Genomic DNA, 18,893 nt, shown 5'->3' with positions numbered 1-18,893 from the left:
CCTAAGATATATATTTCTAGCTATATTAGAGATAGAGCAAGCTCTCCTAAAAAGTGTGCTTCTTTCTTTATTAGTCACATCATTTTCTTAAATTCCTGCACTCATCTTTGAATTCTGCCCAGTGGATAATGAATGGATACTGGATGTGACAGTAACTGAAAATTATTTCAGTTTCAATATCTAACAATGATGCTCTATGCCAGCAGCGTGATGTGCCTAAACAGTGTAAGTAATGGATTTAAAAACAGGAGGAGTTATTGGATTTCCATATTAAAATCTAAAAGTAGTTCTTAAAAACTGCGAAACAGTTGGATTAGTTTGTGGTGATGAAAAATAATATCCTTACTGCCCTGAGGATGTTCAGATTAAGTTAATTTTACTTTATTAAAAAATAAAAGTAGCACTTTCATGTTATTGCTTTGGAATTCTGAAAGCACTGTGTGATAAAACCCACTTTTTTTCCTTTTTAAAGTTATGAAATTTGTTGTACAAAGAAAAAGAAAGTGGGTGAGAGAGATGATTCATCAGCTTGTGGTAATTGCTATATATTTTTCAGATACAAGCAAAATCTTTCATAATATTTATGGAACAATGTGCTGCTTATATTTTGTTTCTTTTTTACTTGATTTACAGAGAAATTGTCCTTTAATGTTTACTCAGAAATAAAATAATTCCTTTGTTATATGGTTATTTGTGGACTATGGAGTGAAAACTTCTTAGGTTCAAGTAAAAAAAAATTCTAAACTAGATCTTCATATGGAACAACTCTTTTTCATGTAAATGGGAATACAGGACTTGTAAGGTGGGTCACAGATTATGTTTCTTTTTCATTAAAAGGTGCATACATTTTTCTCAGAGTCTGTCAGAAAAGGAATCAAAAGAAAACAACATGATGTTTTGTAAGCCACCTTTCACACAACTCTCATGCCTTTAAAAAAAAAATTAATTCTAGACAGTTCTGTGTGAAATTTCTAGTTGTAATGGTAGAAAGGTGAGAAAATTTGATGTTTAGCAGGAAGATCACCACAGTTGGCAGCTCCACAGACTAGGAGGACTTGAATGCTTATGAGTTGTCTTGGAAAGAAATAAATCATGGAAATTTACCTTGTGAGGAATAATTCACTGCATGGACCTCATTTTTACAGGTTTTTAGTGTTTTTCTGAAAGCAGCAAGACCTCTTTCATCTGACAAAATCTAAATTCTCTACTACAAAGGCTTGTAGAACAAGATCTTAGCTCTGCACATAGCAAGCCTGTCATGTTCTCCATGATATATAAGCAAGGCAAAAGCTAAACATCTGTACCTTGAAATAAACTGCTTTCTGTCTTGTTACATTTCTCCAGCTGACCTCTCATATCCAGAAAATGGCTGATTTTAAGAAATAATATAATTTTGAAATTAATACTGTCATGTAAGTACTGCCAGTACCCTTTTTGGCAGTGGGGTTTGCATTAAGGGTCTGAAGCAAGTCTTGAACATTCTGTATTGAGAGGAGGTGCAGTCCTTAGTAAAGTCATTAGAAACGTGAATCAAAGTGAGTGAAACAGTTATCAGATTCTGTAAAGGGGGTGACACAAAACATTAAGTGTGAATCCTGCCATAAAGTTATGAGAAGGCAGTGTGGTTTTCAGGCCCCCTGAAGGAGCCAGCAGGTTACTCTGTGTGTAACTCCCTGAAGCAAGACTCCTCTGCCATTGTACAGAATGATGTAGGTCTGCTGAAGTCCGTGAAGCTTCTCTGGTGTGGTCTGATGACCTCATGGCTTGCATCTTCCACACATAGAGGGAAGTCATTCCTTGTAAAACAGTCTTTTGAAAATTAGTGTATTCTGGTATTGAGTTTCACTTGAAGTCCCAGACAGCAGCCCAGTCCAAGACTGTTTTCCAAGACTAACCATGCAAAGTCTGTTCACTTTAGCCCTTTATTTAGACTGTTAGCATGGGGTGAGATGGAAATTCAGCTGCTGTGGTGGCTTACAGTTTTGTTATTTGGGCTAGGCCAAAGCCTTGAAGCAATCAATTTATTTTATAGTAGTCATTGCTCTTAAAAAGACTTCAACTATAGAGACTTTCAAATGAACAAAAATATGGGTGATCGAAAGAGGAAATGAGCTGTGTCCAGATGGTTTTCTTTTCAGCTGCCAACTGGGGGAGCTGCTTGTATAAATAACTGTAAGATGGGGGTGAGACAGGATAAGCACAAGGACGCCATCAGTAGTTTACGTGCTTAAGTAATTTTTCTGCCATCTCACAGATAAGGTCTCCATTCACAGGGAAGCTCAGAAGTTAGTTTGCAGCCGTCAGGTGGGCATGATCTCAAGTCTGTGCTGCCTGGTATGCTTCCCATCGTGTTCACTGTCAATTATCTTGTCACAAATCAGAATTTGTTCTTAATCAAACTCTTTTTTTATTCATTTTATTTTACCATGGCAATCATCTCCTTAAAACATTAAGTAAAAAATTCCTAAACATGCAATAAGACTTAAAAGTAATCTTGTTGGAGAAGGTGTAATGTGCCATTTGCTGCACTGTTTCTTGTCTTCACCAGATTATTAGTTCTTGCATCATAAGGCTGAAAAAATGCAGAAAGAAGATCTATGCATGTGAAACAGCTAAAGTAAATGTGAGTCATGGGTTACCCCAAAACAGTGTTTGAAATGGCTGACAGAAAGCTTTGGAAAGAATTTATTTAGAAATAATTCTGCTAATACATCCTTGGTCTCCATTTTTATTACTAGGAGTATTTAAGCTCTAATCTTCAGGTTGTGGCGTAAGAGTCCTCTCTGTGTCAATCACTTATGGCGTAAAATACGGATTATGTCTTTAGGTGGGAATTACAGAACAATGAAATCTTTCAGGGGCTCGTTCGTTTTTGTGGGAGTCTACAGAGGGTGTCCTAGGAATTGCTGTCAGAAAACAGTAATAATATTCACTCACACACAGAATTGAACTAATCTCTAGATCTGGTGTTAGAGAGGAATTTTTCCGCAGAGGAGATTGGCAAGGCAATGTGTGGTTCTAGGTGTGGAGAAGCTTCATCCTTTTCTAGCACAGTAATCAATGAAGGGAGCATCTTCAGGCTCTGCCTGAGGTGATGCAAGTAAAGTGTGGCAACTCAGCTTCTTTCCAAAACCTCCTCAGTCAGAGCTAGCCAGGTCCTGTAGGGCAACTGCTTCTTCCAACACATCAGTACTCTTTGTAACTGGAGTCATTTACATTTTCCCACACGAAACTTCCTCCTTCCTCCTTAGACTGAGGAGGGACATGCTAAGGAAGGAGGAGATTTTTGCTGCCTTCACACTAAGCTGATTTGTTGTGGAGGGAAATCTCTGCGATCTGCAAAAAAGCACATCTAAGTGTTCAGTAGTGAGGGAGCTTATGATGAGCTGCAGTGTGTAAGATAGACAGCCATCTTAAATACTTCCTTACTACTTTAATTTGCATTTATTACTTTGATGTATGTTGTCTTTGGTAGAGAAAAGTTTCTATTTTACCACTTCTTGTACAAGGCAGAGGTAGGCAAAATTTAAGACTAACTAAATTAAATGTGACTTCAGGTGCTTCTGCTGGAATGTTGCCACAGAAGAACTGATACTGTAACTGCTGCCAGTTTTGTTATGTTTGTGTTAAAAGCAACACAAGAGGAACAGGTGGAAAAGGAGGATGTAAACATATCAGTACATTGTCACAGTCTTATGGAGTTAAAGACCCGTCTTGTGATACACCCAGTGTCCTCCTGACTGACTCATTTTCAAGGAAGAAAGTCCCTTGTGTCTTCTTATAGCAGTCACAGCTGTTCTACTGATGAGGTTGCAGAACCTGACATTTAACTAGTCATAGAAACTGCCAGAACTTTCAGTTTCTCCTTGACAGATCCTGAGTTACCTATTGGCACACCTGATTTCTCTTTGGAAAGTGTAACTGCTGTCTCACCCAAAATAATACACATAAAAACCTGAAGAACAGTCTCATGCCAATTTCTCTTTCACCTTGATGGTGCCTTCCTTGGCTGTAAGGGATTTGAACACTTATTTTTGTGCAATGGAAAATAACGAACAGCGCCCAAAGGGTTGAATTGACCAAGCAGAGTCCTGAAATCATGATGTTGAAATCAGAGGGAGTGGTTAAAGTAGCAAACGTTTCTCTTTGGTGTACTAAATGGATCAGGCACCAAGTTCAAGTAAACCCTTGACTGTAGTATCTTGGGTACAGCTTGAAGTTACTGATTTTTGAAGTCTGGATTTTACCAGCGTGTGTCTTCAGATGAGAGCAGCAGCAGCAACCTGTGCCCTGAAGAAATGAATGATTGTCTGAAGGCTATCACTGAGGAATCTAAAAAGGAAAATTATAATAGTAGTAGTAAGAATAACAATAATAATAATGAAGAGTTATTCTATTTTAAGCACAATATTGCCATCAGATACTTTAGAAATGTTAATCAGTGAGGTCAAATGTTTAATGAAAATATCCAGCTATTATTTTGAGCTTAACCTATATAAACTATCTTTTTTTGATCTAAGACATGTTTCACTGTAAATGGAACTATGATCTTTCTTTACATATTAATTGATTTCTTCTGATTTGAGAGGAGATGGGCTATTGTATTGTTCATCTATTTTGTATTGGTAGGGTTCTTGATTTCAGATTTACTCCTGTGGCTGTCTTGTGATCAGGCATTTGTAACCTTAGTGGAAAGTTTAGAACAATAAATGAAGAATGCATGTTCAGTTTTTCTAAACAGCCCAATGGGCTATTATTTGTCTATAAAGGATTTACTGCTTTGTTCTGAGAATTTTGTGCTTCATATAAGTGGAAAGTAGCTCTTAATGTTTAGCACAACATAACAGGTATGCACATGAATAGCTGAGCAGACAATCTGTCTTTACCAAGATTATACTTTGTCAATCATTCAACACAAAAGAGATCTTTGGTAATTTGATTATTCCTCCAACCTTTTAACACAAAGCACATTTCAGGTTTGTTTCCTGTTAAGACTCTGTCTTTTTCATGTTATTTGTCCATGTATGTAACTTTTTAAAAGTGCAGTATGTGTTACCATTTAGACTTGATGGAATAATTCTTTGGAGGAAAAATTTGTGTAAGCAAAAAAAAAAAAAAAATTCAAAATCAAAATAGGAGTCAAGTTTCAAAACTTCAGAAGGGTGAACCCCTGAGTGTCAACAAGTATTAAGAAAACTTAATTTCCCTAAGAAGAAGAACAGAGAAAAATTACAGAAATTCTTCTGACATATGATGGAAAATGTTTTTCCTCTCAGTTGTCATTTTAATTCCAAATTTCATCTCCATGTCTTACCAGAAGTAAACTAATTGCAAAATAGATATATTTAGAATAACTTCTTTTATTATATCCTATGTATTGATGTAATAATGTTTATACATATTTTATGAACCAGAATGGTTTTGCATTTGACTGTATGTCATTTGAGGAGAACTGTGATCCAGAGATAACATTTTGTTATATGTCTCGTTAAGAAAGCTGGGTCTCACCTGAGTTAGTTTTTTTACAGAGGTATAGAAATAAATAAAAAAAATTAAGCTTGTATATTTGATATTTATGAGAAGTATTTTTAGGCTTGTTAGAGGTAACTGATTTGCCATATACTTGCATTAAAATTTGGATTTGTAAAATACCAGCAATGTACAGAGTTAAGAATTACTTAACTAGCAAATCTCAAAAGAGTCATTAGTGGGAAATCACAACTGATTAGAAATGTTTAGAGGATAAATGTCCAAGTACTAATTAAAAGTCCAAAAGGACTGTGATGGTTTAACCCCAGCCAGCAACTCAGCCTCACACAGCCACGTGTTCACTCCCCACATCCCATGTGTCAGACTAGGGGGAGAACCAGAAGAGTAAAAATGAGAGAACTTGTGACTTGACATAAAGACAGCTGAACAGGTAAAGCAGAAGCCGTGTGCACAAGAAAAGCAAATCAAGGAATTAATTCACCCCTTCCCAGGGGCAGGCAGGTGTTACCCATCCCCAGGAAAGAAGGGCTCTGTTAGTAAAACAGTGACTTGGGAAGATTAATCACATCACTCCACATATCCCCAAATGCTTGGAGGATATTTATAGTTAAGCCCTTCTAGCTTGTAGGCAAAAAGAAAACTTTTGAGATTATTTCATTTCCCTGTATAGGAGGTTACTGAGTACAAAATGCAAAGTCCTAATAAACATCTTTTTTCAAGCATGGGGAAAACTCCTGACTAGAAGCTGAAGTCTTATAAATTCAGATCAGAAAAGATCAGCTTTGAGAAACTGCCAGTGGGGCTTCTTGGTTTATTCAGATCAGAATGGGGTGTCTTTTTACAGGACTGCTTTAGCCCAACACAGGTTTTAACCAAATACAAATTGCTGGGTTCCATCCAGCAGCAATGACTTGAAATTTAGTCCTTTCCAGCCATGATTTTGACATTTCCAAAAATGAATAATGAAATCTTAGTCTCACTAAAATCAGCATCAATATTACTCAGTTTCTCTTCTCCTTCCAAACTGGCAGAAAGGTACAACTGACTTTTGATTTTTTTTTTTTTCTGTGATTACTCATCTCAGGAGGTAGCAGCCTCCCCAGTTCCTTGCATAACCTACTGTTTCGTATCATTAGAGTGAATTTTCTTGGCTCCAAGACAGATGAATCTTATTTCATATTAACAGGTTAATGCTGTCATCAGTACTTTACTGAGGTAATGCTAAAAATAATCCAGGACTGACAGAAAAAGGTATCCACTTTAGTTCAATTGACTTAACATCATTATCAAGGTGACCATCTAACTATATTTCATATTCTGAATCCTTATTCTCCCTTCAGGTACAGCTGCTGCATAATCATAAGGGCAGATATTTGCCAATTCAAATTTATTGATTAGACTATTGATACTCCCTGCTGGGTTATGGGTTGGAGTTGAGGATCTTACAGGTCTTTTCCAGCCTAAAAATCTCTGTGATTCTATGATCCTTCTGCAGTGAGGATGAGTTCTTAGGAAGAAAGCAGTGTGTGTAGCAGAGAGCTGGTAAAGGCACTTGATCCCTTCTCTCTTCTCTGAAAACTTAAAGCTGGGGTCTCCTCTGATCTCAGGGATGTGAATCTCTCCTGCACACTCTGCACTTTCTCAGAGCACAGTTTGCCTGTTGGTGCTGATGGCTTTGTCTCCCTGGAAATGAGGCTGTGTGTGCAGCAGGACCCACTCTGGCAGCCAAGCTGCAGAGCAGGACAGAAACTGGACAGTCCCAATACACGGTTTCTTTAAATTAAAAATCTTTACGCATGTATTAGAATCACAGAATGTTAAGGGTTGGAATGGACCTTAAAGGTCACCTAGTCCCAGCCCTCCCTGCCATGGGCAGGAACTCCTCCCACTAGACCAGGTTGCTCAAAGCCTTATCCAACCTGGTGTCTAGCAAGCCTGTTTTCAAGGCCAAGTGACTTGTTCAGGAAAATCTTACATTTTCTCTTTGCAAGTTTGTATATAGATTTTCTTGGTGCTAAGCAAGTTTTAGGTTTTTTTTAATCTTTCGGTATTTCATCTTTCTGCTGCTTTTGTTTTTCCTTTGAGCTATAGTCATGCACTTTGCCCCAGACAGGTCTCTGAAATAAAAGAGTAATGAATCCTTCTTTCTAGTTTCAGCTTGCAGCCAGTTCTTTCAGATAGATTATATTTCTAAACTCTGGGTGTGAGGTACATGGTCTCAAATGACACATCATGAGAAATATTTTAGCAAATGATGGTTTATTATCACTCTGTCCTTTGAACTAGAGCATCATTAAAAAAGGGGAAAAACCCACATTAATTTAAATACAAAGAATAGGGTAGATTATTCTTCTCTTCTATCCAAGGCTGGTGGTTCAAAGGAATGGTGTTTTCTTTGATTTCTTCTCCATTATATTTCTGTATCAGTACACAGAATTTTGAATAGAGCTGCCTGAATTGACATATCTTTTGTGGTTTTATTTTGATTCATGGATTGGAACGTGAAACAAAGTATATATACAAAGCAGATCTTCTGTCCTATCACACTGTGTGATTTGTACTACCCTGAAAATTGAGCTAAATCCTCTGGGTGTGAAGTAAGAAGAAACAGCTCATTTCCCTCTGCTCCTCAAAACCACATGAACTTAAATATTAATGAAACTTTCATGAATCACACATAAGACATACTGCCCCTTTGTGCTGCAAAAGGCCCCAGCTTTTTATGGTTGGTACTGTACAGCCAGGAGAATAGAAAGCAGAGTCATAAAACAGTAATTAATACACTTCTGAGCTGAGCTATTTTATTGTGTAGATGCTAATTAAGAATGATAGATCCCAGTGACTGAGTGCCACATAATACATTTGGTCAGCATAAGTGAAAGGTCAGTTATCATTTTGACTGCTTTAAGTGAAAATGTTTTCCCTTATGTCAGTGATTTCAGGAACCACAAATGTCAAAGTGAAATGCCTTATGCCTTCTTTTTCTAGAATGTGGATTTTTTAGTGACATAACAGGAGCATTTGCTTTGTGAAAGCATTTGATTTGCTGTGGGGATTTTGACCAAACAGTCAGGAGGGAAAAGAAAAGAAAATTTTAAAAAATTAAAAAGTAAATATTAAACCTCAGCATTACAAGTGCATTCTGTTCAGGGTGGTTCTCTTAGGCACTGTAAAACAGGCTGGCTTTCCAAATGCGGCAATCCCTGCTGCCAAAAAATGATTCAATGAGACTGGACACTTCAAAGTTCTCTTTTGGAAGATCTCGTCCACTTGATCAAAACGTTCCTTGATAGGTTTAGAATATTTCTAAGTTATTAATTTTCAGAAAAATGGGAAAGGGTAGTCTTAAGTCTAAAACTTGAGATGAATTCAGACATTGCAGCTTTATACAGCAAGGAGACAAGTCAGAAAGGGAACTCATGTTCTGGCAGTAGGAATGTTAGACATCTCACAGATGCTCGTACCAGGGCTACATGTTTAACTTCACTTGTCATCTCGGTATTCTTCATAGCTTAGACACCTTCTATTTTTCTTTAGTACTGTATAACCATGATTAAAGTCAATAGAAAAAATCCTGTCCTGAAGCTATTAAGACCTTTAGATACTTTAAAGGGTACATGATGAGACAAAAGCATGGCATGATTTTTTTTTGTTTAAAGTCAGTATTACTTTTAAAATCTTGCTTTATTAAGTATAACTTAATATTTTGATTTCATATATACGTCATTCCTCCTTAAGGAAGATCTACTGCAATTAAAAAAGAAAACAAAGGGAAAAGTAGGTAACAAAGGAAGACTTTTAGTTCAGTTTAGTTCTGTGATGGGCTTTGGGCAGTACCAAAACCACCAGAGTTATAACTGGAGACTACAGTTAATATTGTAGTTCACATAGCAGTTGAATATTTTAAAAATAAAAGTTTTAATTGACCATGAGGTGCTGTTATACCTCCTACACATCCTATTGCAGTACAAGAAAAGGATGATGCTGTATTAAAAATAAATAAATAAATAAATAAACTGAAAACTGCAAATAGCAGTTCATGGGTTTACATACTAGTGTTACTACCATTGAGTGCTTTAAAGAACAGCATCTCCTTGCACAGGAAATTGATACTTGATAGTGCTTCTGATAATGTCAGAGTGGGTGTTTGAGTAAATGGGTTTAGCATGCTATAAAGTGAGTGACTAAGTGAAATTTTGTAGGTAAATGGGTATGATCTGTAATGGTGATCACTAGAGCAAAAGAACATGCAGCAAATGGGAAAGTAAGCACAGTTACAAAGGCAAAGATTTCACCTAAAAGTCAGTGATGAACAGAAATACCCAGCACAGATCAGAGAGTGAGTTGCTCAGTGAAAAGGAGTAATAACTCTTGCAAATGGCATCTAAATAAAGCCCTTGACCTTGCTAAAAAGGAAAAATAAAAATGAATGGGCTTTCAGGCTTTCAGCTCTTGGAAGAAGCCAGCGAGTGAGCAGGCACAGAGCTCAGGGCAGTCTGGGCAGTGCTCCCGCCGCTCGCCGGGATGTGGTGCATGAGAAGCAGCGACAGAGTCTGACTTGTGTGCGCAACTGGGACGTTGCAACTAGCAGCTTATGTTTTAGTGTAATGCTAACTTACTTGGGCAGCTCTGGGCACACTCCTAAGAAGCCACTAATGACATTGCAGTTGTGTAACTTGAACAGTCTCTGTTCTTGCTCAGACTGCCAAGAATACTGCAACCCAAAAAGCCTGTTACGCAACTGCAAGAGAGAAACTTGGGCCGCTGCAGACAGCCACATCTCGACAATTAGATTTTTGTCCAGACTGGCTTTTTGGCTCATTTTTTTGACATTAACAGGACTATGGTTTTCCCATATAGGCTTCTTCAGTATAGCAAAGCCATATATTTTACCAGGAAGCTAAAGCACAGTGATATAGTAGAACGGCGTCTGTAATTCAGCTTCTATTTATCTGCACCTTTATGAGTAATGAAGCTGCTGACAGCTTTCCAGAAGATCTAAGATCCACTGCAAAATTATAGTCAAGCTAGGTATTCTTTGGAGAAGAGATTTTTCTGTACAGCATATTTGTGTGGACCTGTAACAGGAGGAAGAAGACACTGAAGAAGAGAGCTTGTGTATCACTTGCTTCAGTCCTATGCAATCATAGGATGTCACATTGTCCTATTAAGAATTAGATCACCTTCTATTTTAAAATGCACAGAACTTTTTTTCTTTTCCCCTCTGCTGCTATTCTTGTGGAAAGAGTGTTCCAGAAGTCTGCTTGCTATAAAACCATTTTCTCCTTTCTGCCCTCAATTTATGCCTGACCATAATTGATGAAAGACTAGACAAATTACATCATTAATTGTTTATTCTCATTTGTGGTGTGCCATTTATGTGAGTGTCATCTTAGTAAACTTCAGTTGTTGAATTACTGATTTTAAAAGACTGAGAAGAATATGTGGGATCTGGGGATTTGAGAGGAAGTCTGTTGATATCCAAGAGAAATTTTGGGTTGGTTTTCTGGGTGCTGGTAATGCTCAGTTTCAGAACCTGAGTAACCTTTCTCTGTTCCTGAGATGAATATGAGGTCCTTGACAACACAGGAGAGCACTCACTGAACTGCTAACTGTGCTTGGTAGTTTACCTGCAGGCACAATAAAGTCCATTATGTCTTCAAATATTGATCTTACATTTGATTTGGAGTCTAAGATATAATTTGTACTATTGAAGGAAATTGTAGATTTTCTCTGGGAATTAACTGTGAGTAATTAAAAGAGATTTCCTGGCTCAAAAGGCGACGGCAGAAGACTGCTCAAAGGGAGGTGATTGAAAGGGAGAGTGGTTATTAGTGACATTCAGGGAGCATAGTCTAGGGATCAATTTTTAAACAGTTTCTTTAATGTCTGCAGCACAAAAAGAAGAATCCAACTATACATTTGGGAAATGAGGATGACAATTTCTTAACATGACTGGTTTCAGCAGTTGTTAGACAGAAGTAGCTCCTGGAGCAAACCCAAAGAAGTAGCACTCGAACCAGATGCTGAGTTCCAGAGTCAGGCTCTTCTTTTCTTCTTCTTTCCCTTGATTTTTAAATTCATTACTGAAAAATGGCCTTTGCTTCCAACAGAGCTTGACTCTGGGTAAATATCTAGAATCTACCTCATTTTTTGTGCTGGTGTTGTACCAGCTAAGCTAGAGGAAAGTACTTCCATGTATGTTTCCAAATCAATGTGTCCCCAGTTGCTCTGAAATTTTTCTGCACTCACTGTTCTGATTATTTTTTTAAAGACATTTCAGTGTATTTTGCCTATTTTCCAGGTTCCTGCTGAGCATATATAAGAAACAGACAGGGAGCTCTTGAGACACAGGGAGCTCTACTGACTAGGGGGAGAACTTCATGTGGCTGAGAAGCTTTCAGGTGAAATCCAGAGCTCTTTTCAGGGTTAAAGGCTGCTAAGCATGGCTAATGTAGCTAACAGTTTTGGATTCAGGCACCTCAGGACAAACTAAATCCTGGCTTAGATACCTAAAGCCTACTTTGGATCTGGACCAAATGCTTTATGTTTGGAGAAATGTTGTGGAGAATATAAGTGCTTCTGATTTCAGCATGCAGATACTTAAAACTTGATTACAATGAAAAAAGCAAGAATCTTATGCATAAATTAGTGTTAAGAGACATTCAGATTGAGATCTAAGCCTAAAAAATCAAGGAAATCCTGGATTATTACATCAGTCTTTCTGTCTTCCTCCACCAGACTCAAACTCCCTTTGTCCCAACAAATACAGTTGTCTCTGTACCTGCCACTGGGGTTTATTATCTTCATGTGGAACAGTTTGTTATCATGCAACCAATATATTCAGTTAAAAAGATGTCTCTGTCCTTTTCTGGCCTGATTTGTTAACCTTCTGAGCCTGCTGCGGACCTTGCTGAGTTTTCAGTAACATGTGTGAAGACCACTGGCCTTAATTCTGTGGGTTGCTGTAGCTGTACTTCTTCTTGTGCTCTTTCATTCTTCTTGTCATTTGGAACATGTATTATTTTAGATGAGATAGTTTGGGGTAGTTTATTTTTTTAATACAATATTGTAAAAACACTTAAATCTTGGTTATTGCTTCCAGCATCCCAAAATAGCATTCTAAATAGATACTGTAATACTGTACTTGTTTTTCTAGTATATATCTAACAAGCCACCCATGGTGTGTAAATTCCATCAAACAATGTCTGCATTGTGAAAAAGAATAACTATTGGTGTCTGTTTTAAAAGTTACTCTGTTTGCTTAGTGGGGACTACATACATTTGAAAACAACCAACCAAGTTAGGATGAGCTAATGCTTTTTTAGTGCTTCTTTTCTTCCTTTTCCAAACTGTTCTTTTCCTCTAAAATAAAGAAACAGTTCTAGAAAGATGAGGAGCTTTGTCCTGAGTAGGAATCCTGGCCTCTGAACACCAAACACTCATGTCAGCATTTTGTTACAGGGAACAGCAATTTTCTGTTTGGGGCTGGGAAAAGAGGATAAATCATAAATGCAATAACACCTTTCAGTTTTTTATGCGCTTGTGTGCCCCATGGATATTTGATGTAAATATATAAATTATCATTGTGAGACTAGATCCAAAAAAATCAAAGAGCAGTGAAGAATCTGTCTTTTCAAAAGTATTGACAGGTGAGCTCTTAAATGCAGAATAAACAACATTTTAATGTGTGGCCTGTGACACTCAAAATGAAACATATTAAAGAAGTTGATGTTTTTCAATTTGTAGCCATTGCAATTTTTTAGCTTTTGAAACTGCTTTGATGAGTGTTGATTGTGTAGCACGTTGCATTTTACTAGACTCACAAGAACTAAATATAACACTCAGATTTCCAGGAACTCATAAAAGATCCTTCTTTTGTGCAGAAGAAGGCATTTTTAATGTGTCTTAAAGCACGAGTGTTTTATTTGTAGTTTTGCATGTGATGAGAGTTATTACTACTCTGTATGCACAGTTGCTAGATCTGTGCATGGTAATACAGCAGTATAGATCCCCATTGTTAAGTATTTTACATGCATTTAAAATAGGATTGATTAGTGGACTGCTTGCATGGCATGTTCTATTTACAATTTAGAGTTTAAATCTGCAGGTATATGCTGTGTACAGCTAAGACAATCACTTGTTGATCTTTGCAAAAATTTACACTTAACTAATACGCAAATTACTCAGATCTTTACAGTAGTGTTTGAAAATGAGGAAGGTAATTTTTATGTATATATTGTCATTAAATATAGCATGCATTTTAGGAGTGTTGACCACTTAGGCAATAAGGAATGTATGTTTAAAATTGACACTGTTGTTCGAAACAAAAGAAAGCAGAGTCCCCTCTTTTTTATTTATCTCATACGGGCTCTTACACAGTAGCAGGCGAAGCAATATCTATTTAAAAATAGAGAAAAAAGGAGCATGTAAAACTCTGATTTAATACTTGATAGTTTATTCAACTCTGTTATCACCATGAGATTAATGTAATCAAAATGCTGTCCTACCATAATAGTTTGTAGACTAGAAGTGATTAGGTACATTCTGAAATTTGTATTTTTGTTTATATTTTAGTTAGTGGTTTAGGCTATGAAATTTTGGCCCTGGGGTTAAACCTAAAGGTTTTCAAACCAAAAAATACATGGCTGAAGTATGTTTGGTGGGAGGGAATAATGTAATTACACACAGCTTTTTGATAAACATCCTAAATTGTGCTTCAAAGGACAGATGTATCTTTAATAATCTGAACCATTTGCATTTTCAGATTAAACCCTGCTTGATTGCATTGTACTTGATACGTATACTTAAATCTATATGTTAAATGTTATACTTTGATATAGAGCATATTGTTTGACTTTGTTCTTATGATCTGACAAGCTTCATTATATAATAAACTAGTTTAAATAAATCTTAAAGACATAAAAGTGTTCTTGACACTAAAAAAAAATTTGAGGCACACAAATGATATATTGGTTAGATGTTCCAGAGAGAGTCAAAGCTTTTTTTCATTCAGATCTTTGAACATGTGTTTTGAATAAAGCTGTAAGGCATTTTCCAGTAACCAGTGTTGTATTACAAAAATGAGTAAAGTAAAACAAAAGGAAAACATGTTTCAACATTTTATTCAGTATTGTCACACATTGTTGCACATTTCCAGCTGGAAGTAAATGTGACATTTGTAATGCTAATTTTTCAAACCTAACCTTTTATAACATATAAAATATTACTTGGGATGGTGTGCCCTTGTGAAAAGAGCAGGAGTAATGAAGTACTCGATCAGGGTTCAATTGGATTCCTAATGGCTTGAGTGCAATTACACTGCCAGTTGGTTGCAATCAATCAAAACCATTTTTGAATTGTTCTCTTAAACTGTATCTAGTGTTAACTGCTGATAAGCAGGTTACAAGCGCTTGACCTGATATAGTAGCAGTGCGTGTGTCTCACAAACAACAAGTGATGCTGTTAATGCTACCGTGTTTGTCCCATGTGAGTAAGACCCCCAATTTATTAATACAGAAGAACACACTGTAGCTTTGCTCCATACTATGTGTGATGGAAAAATGTGAACGTAAGTGTAATGCAGCAGCACGTAAAGAAAATGCAGTACATAATTTTGGTGTTATGTATGTAATACTGTTAATTGTGGGCTACAGATACATTAACTAACTAAAAAAAAACCCCAAAACTCATTGAGTTGTTCCCCGTTTTCATCTATCATAATGAAAAATTGCCAGGCTCTGTTGATTCAGAGAGGGAAAGCAGAGGAGAAGCAAGAAGGGAAAGAGCACATGCAAGCAATTCAGATATTAAAAAATGGCAAATTAAAGAAAAAAAAAAAAAGAAAAAAATCTTACAATTAAGCTATAATGGAATATAATGGAATTTATGGAAAGATGGATATAATTTATTTTGGTTTTATTTGTCCAGGGCCATAACATATTAGCCTGGGAATATAATCTAAACCATACCACATTCAATGTCGCTAATGGGACATTTATGCTAAAGGGACTTATTCCCATACTTCAGGATAGGAAAAATGTACTCTAATGTTTCATTGCAAGACATTCCTCTTAAAATGAAAGCTAATTAAATATTTTTTACTGTTAGTTGAAAATATCATACACCTGAAGACCTTTAATCCATGGGAAAAACGGAAGAACTCAGCAAATGTGGTACTTGAAGCAAGGCTGACAGTCTCAGGAGGACTGGTATTTCCTCACTAGCCAGTACTTAATTTTTGCCCCACTGCACCTCAGCAGGTGACGTTTTGCTATGAGTGTGGCAGTATAAAAGTGTTTCATTATTTGAGTTTGATCCCACGATTTCTCTCCTGACTCTGGTAGCACAAATGCCGTGCAGTTGTAGCAAGACAGGGTGAGTGCCAATGTGCTTTTTTTCACAAGCTGGGTTAATGTTTACATTCAAATGTTGTTCCAATTGAAGACAGCAGCAATAATTGCATGCGTCTCACTCAAAGAATATCTGCTTCTTTCTTGAACAAATTCTTTGTTAAATATGTATTTTTTTTCTATAATGAAAAATCCGTAAGGATTCACTCTGTAATTGTACTCCTTAAACACATTTCAAGCATCACCAGGTAAGTTTGATGCTTAAAACATTGGCTTCCTCAATATTTAGCCTGCACCTCTACTTCAGATTCCCAGTTTGGCAGGTGTATAGATCAAGTCCTCATTTTTTCAGAAACTAAAACAAGCGCAGTTTCATTGCACAGTAAAAACTTGCAGCTAGAAAAGGAAAAGCAGAAAGGAGAATTTTTTGGTTTTGTTTTTTAAAAAAATCAGTTAAGGACAAAACATACTTCCAGATGGTCTCTCTTATATTGTACTGCTTTATATACAGGGCCATCTGTAACTCTTTAGTTAATTTCCACTGGTCTAATTCTGTACTTGCATGTATGTATCTAGAATAGATTTGACCAAAATATGGGGCTTTTATGTACTGTTCGTGGGCTATTTTCAGAGTAATATATAACAGACCTTGGCTGCTCTGCCCTTTGTGTAGATACAGAATGCCAGAGGGTGGGGGAATGGCCTCCTCTCGTATCTTACCTGATTCTTTGGGGCCTCCTTAAGTCAAAGGAGTGCAACAAGCAGATTTGGTTTGTCATGTGTACATACAGTGGGAAGGTCTGCATGCTCATTTGAATCCACAGTATTTATAATGAACATGCTTTATATGAGTGTCTAAAACCCCCATCCATTTACTGCATTTAAAAATACCTCCCCTCTCTTTTCCCAAAGACAGCCATTTAGAGCTTTCAAGATAATGGTGGGAAAATTTTGTGCAGAGGCATTGATGTAATGGCAACAGCATTTATTCTCTTCATGTGCCAGTTTTCAAAAGACTTGAAATTGCAGAGTGAATTTTTGGTGCATTCATTTTTAATTGACCATGTTGAAAAAAAGGGAGCAAATATCTGAAAACATCAACTTGTCTGAAGTGTTTGTCACTCATTCTTTATTTTCAAAATGTCTCCTCTCTTCATATATCTTAGATTGTAAAGTAAAAAATAAGTAAGAGATATATCAAAGTGATCTAATCTGTTAAAATGGCCGTAATGTAGACAATACTTTCTGCATTTGAGATCTATTTAAATATTTGTTCTATATAAGCTATATAGAGCAATGTAATTACTTCTGTTACTTCATATATTCAGTTTTCACTATCCAACTTTTATTTCTTACTGGGTTTTTTATGTATTTTACTTCTAATGGCTTACTTTCTTGAATTTAAGAGCATTGTGCAATTCTCTTTCTGGGCCTTAGACCTGCAAAGAAATAGGTAATCTTTTTTGTCTCTGACACTCATTTTTCTTTCTTCTTATTGTAAGACTAACATTTAGAAGAACAGTAACATTGCAGTTGTCTCTCTCTCCTTGTAGATCTTTCATAACGGGTGCTTTCAGGCAATGAAAACCACAGAGCATATGGATCAAAAAGAATGGGATTCAGGTGATGAAAGCAATTGTTTCTTGATGCCTGTCTTGATTTTCTTTTGAATTTGCGCTGAAAGGTTGAGGTTGAAGTCAGATGATGAATTTTCAAGGTCCTTGGATGGTTTAATCATCCTCATGTTCTAGGGAAAGATGGCTGAATCCATTTTCATACTAGTTTCAGCTGGAGATTTTAGTTTTTCTTGCTGGGAAATCCTATTAATTTCTTTCCATGTAAATAGTGATAGTGAACAATGAATGTTGATCTGATCTTGTCCCTTGGAATTAAGTGTTTTTCCTTGTTAACTAAGCCTGGGAGTAACAAAAATCTGATATATCTGTTGCCAGAGGATGGATGTTACATATATTTGTTTATGACTAACATTACTGGTCAGAAGTGTCTGTGCCTGAAAAACAGTTCTAAGCCCCCCGCGGACCTAGATACTTTCCATGGAAGACAGCAATCCCAACAGGTTGGTTCATCCTAGTGCTCCTGTGCTACTTTGGAGTTTCACCTACCAGACAATATATGAAGTGGAAAGGGTTGTGGTTTGGGTTTTTTTTTAATTCAGCAGTTTCTGCACAGCGTTCTCTGCAATCCACTACTGCTCTGCTGTTTTAAAACTAATTACAGAAGCATAGTCATCAGCTATCATGAAGAGGATAGAGAGAGTTGGTAGGGGGCTCTGGAAAGAGTAGTGAGCATGGGTTTAACTGGGACATTTTTCTGGCTGCCAGGGTCAGAGAGCAGGTGTTGGCATTTACGTTCCATCTGTGTAAATTGACATATGTTGCTGTTCATATGATCTAATTCTGTGCAATACTTGAGCACCTACATTTTGCAAAGCACAGAGGGGCAGGCCACTCCTGCAGTCCTGTGGGATGATGTTGCTGTTGGCTGCTGCTGAATCTGTCACCAGGAAGTCAGGATGTGAGGATGCCAGCATATTCCTCTTTTTCTCTTCGCTGTGTTTTTCTTCATGTTTTTCCTCCTTACCTCCTAAAAGAAAGAAAGAAATATCTGTGTTGGCTGCCACCTTGTAATAACTTTTCCTCAAAGTGATAGGCAAACTAAATGGCAAAATGATATTGTTCAGAATTACTCATCTTGAACGGGCTGCTATAAATTCACCGACATTGTAATCAGAGATACTGAAAATAGAAAGATAAACTTTCTTTCCATATGAGGAGTTTGCTCTGCTTTTCCTGCTCTTCTCAAGTCAGTAGTCTTATAGTCATCAGGCTGTTATTTGAGAGCTTCCAACTATCAATTAAATGTGACTTTCAGTCTCTTGTAGAACCTCATGGTATTTTTTCAAACATTCAGTCTGTCTTCTTCAGCTTATTTTAGCTCAGGATTTCATAATTTTGGAAAGTGGGCAATCTAATCTAGTCTGTACTTCTTTCTGCAACATCTACTGGAATGACATAGTAAAAGGCTGTGAGT

At 36.8% G+C, this 18,893-nt stretch overlaps 1 protein-coding gene and 1 long non-coding RNA gene across 7 annotated transcripts in view; one reads left to right on the top strand and one right to left on the bottom strand.

The window, feature by feature from the left end:
- TRPS1 (transcriptional repressor GATA binding 1) overlaps positions 1 to 18,893 on the top strand; it is a 213,670-nt gene that overhangs the window by 156,752 nt on the left and 38,025 nt on the right. The gene's annotated exons all lie outside the window — the stretch shown is intronic.
- The window catches only part of LOC148225562 (uncharacterized), a 26,061-nt gene continuing 21,767 nt past the window's right edge, over positions 14,600 to 18,893 (bottom strand). The window contains exon 2 of the long non-coding RNA XR_015808368.1: positions 14,600 to 18,446. This is a non-coding gene — a long non-coding RNA (uncharacterized LOC148225562). The remainder of the gene's footprint in view (positions 18,447 to 18,893) is intronic.

This window comes from Sturnus vulgaris, chromosome 1 (assembly GCF_052056855.1).
Source record: "Sturnus vulgaris isolate bStuVul1 chromosome 1, bStuVul1.hap1, whole genome shotgun sequence".
In the NCBI taxonomy this organism is placed as follows: Eukaryota; Metazoa; Chordata; class Aves; order Passeriformes; family Sturnidae; genus Sturnus; species Sturnus vulgaris.
This window is presented reverse-complemented; position numbering and strand designations above follow the sequence as displayed.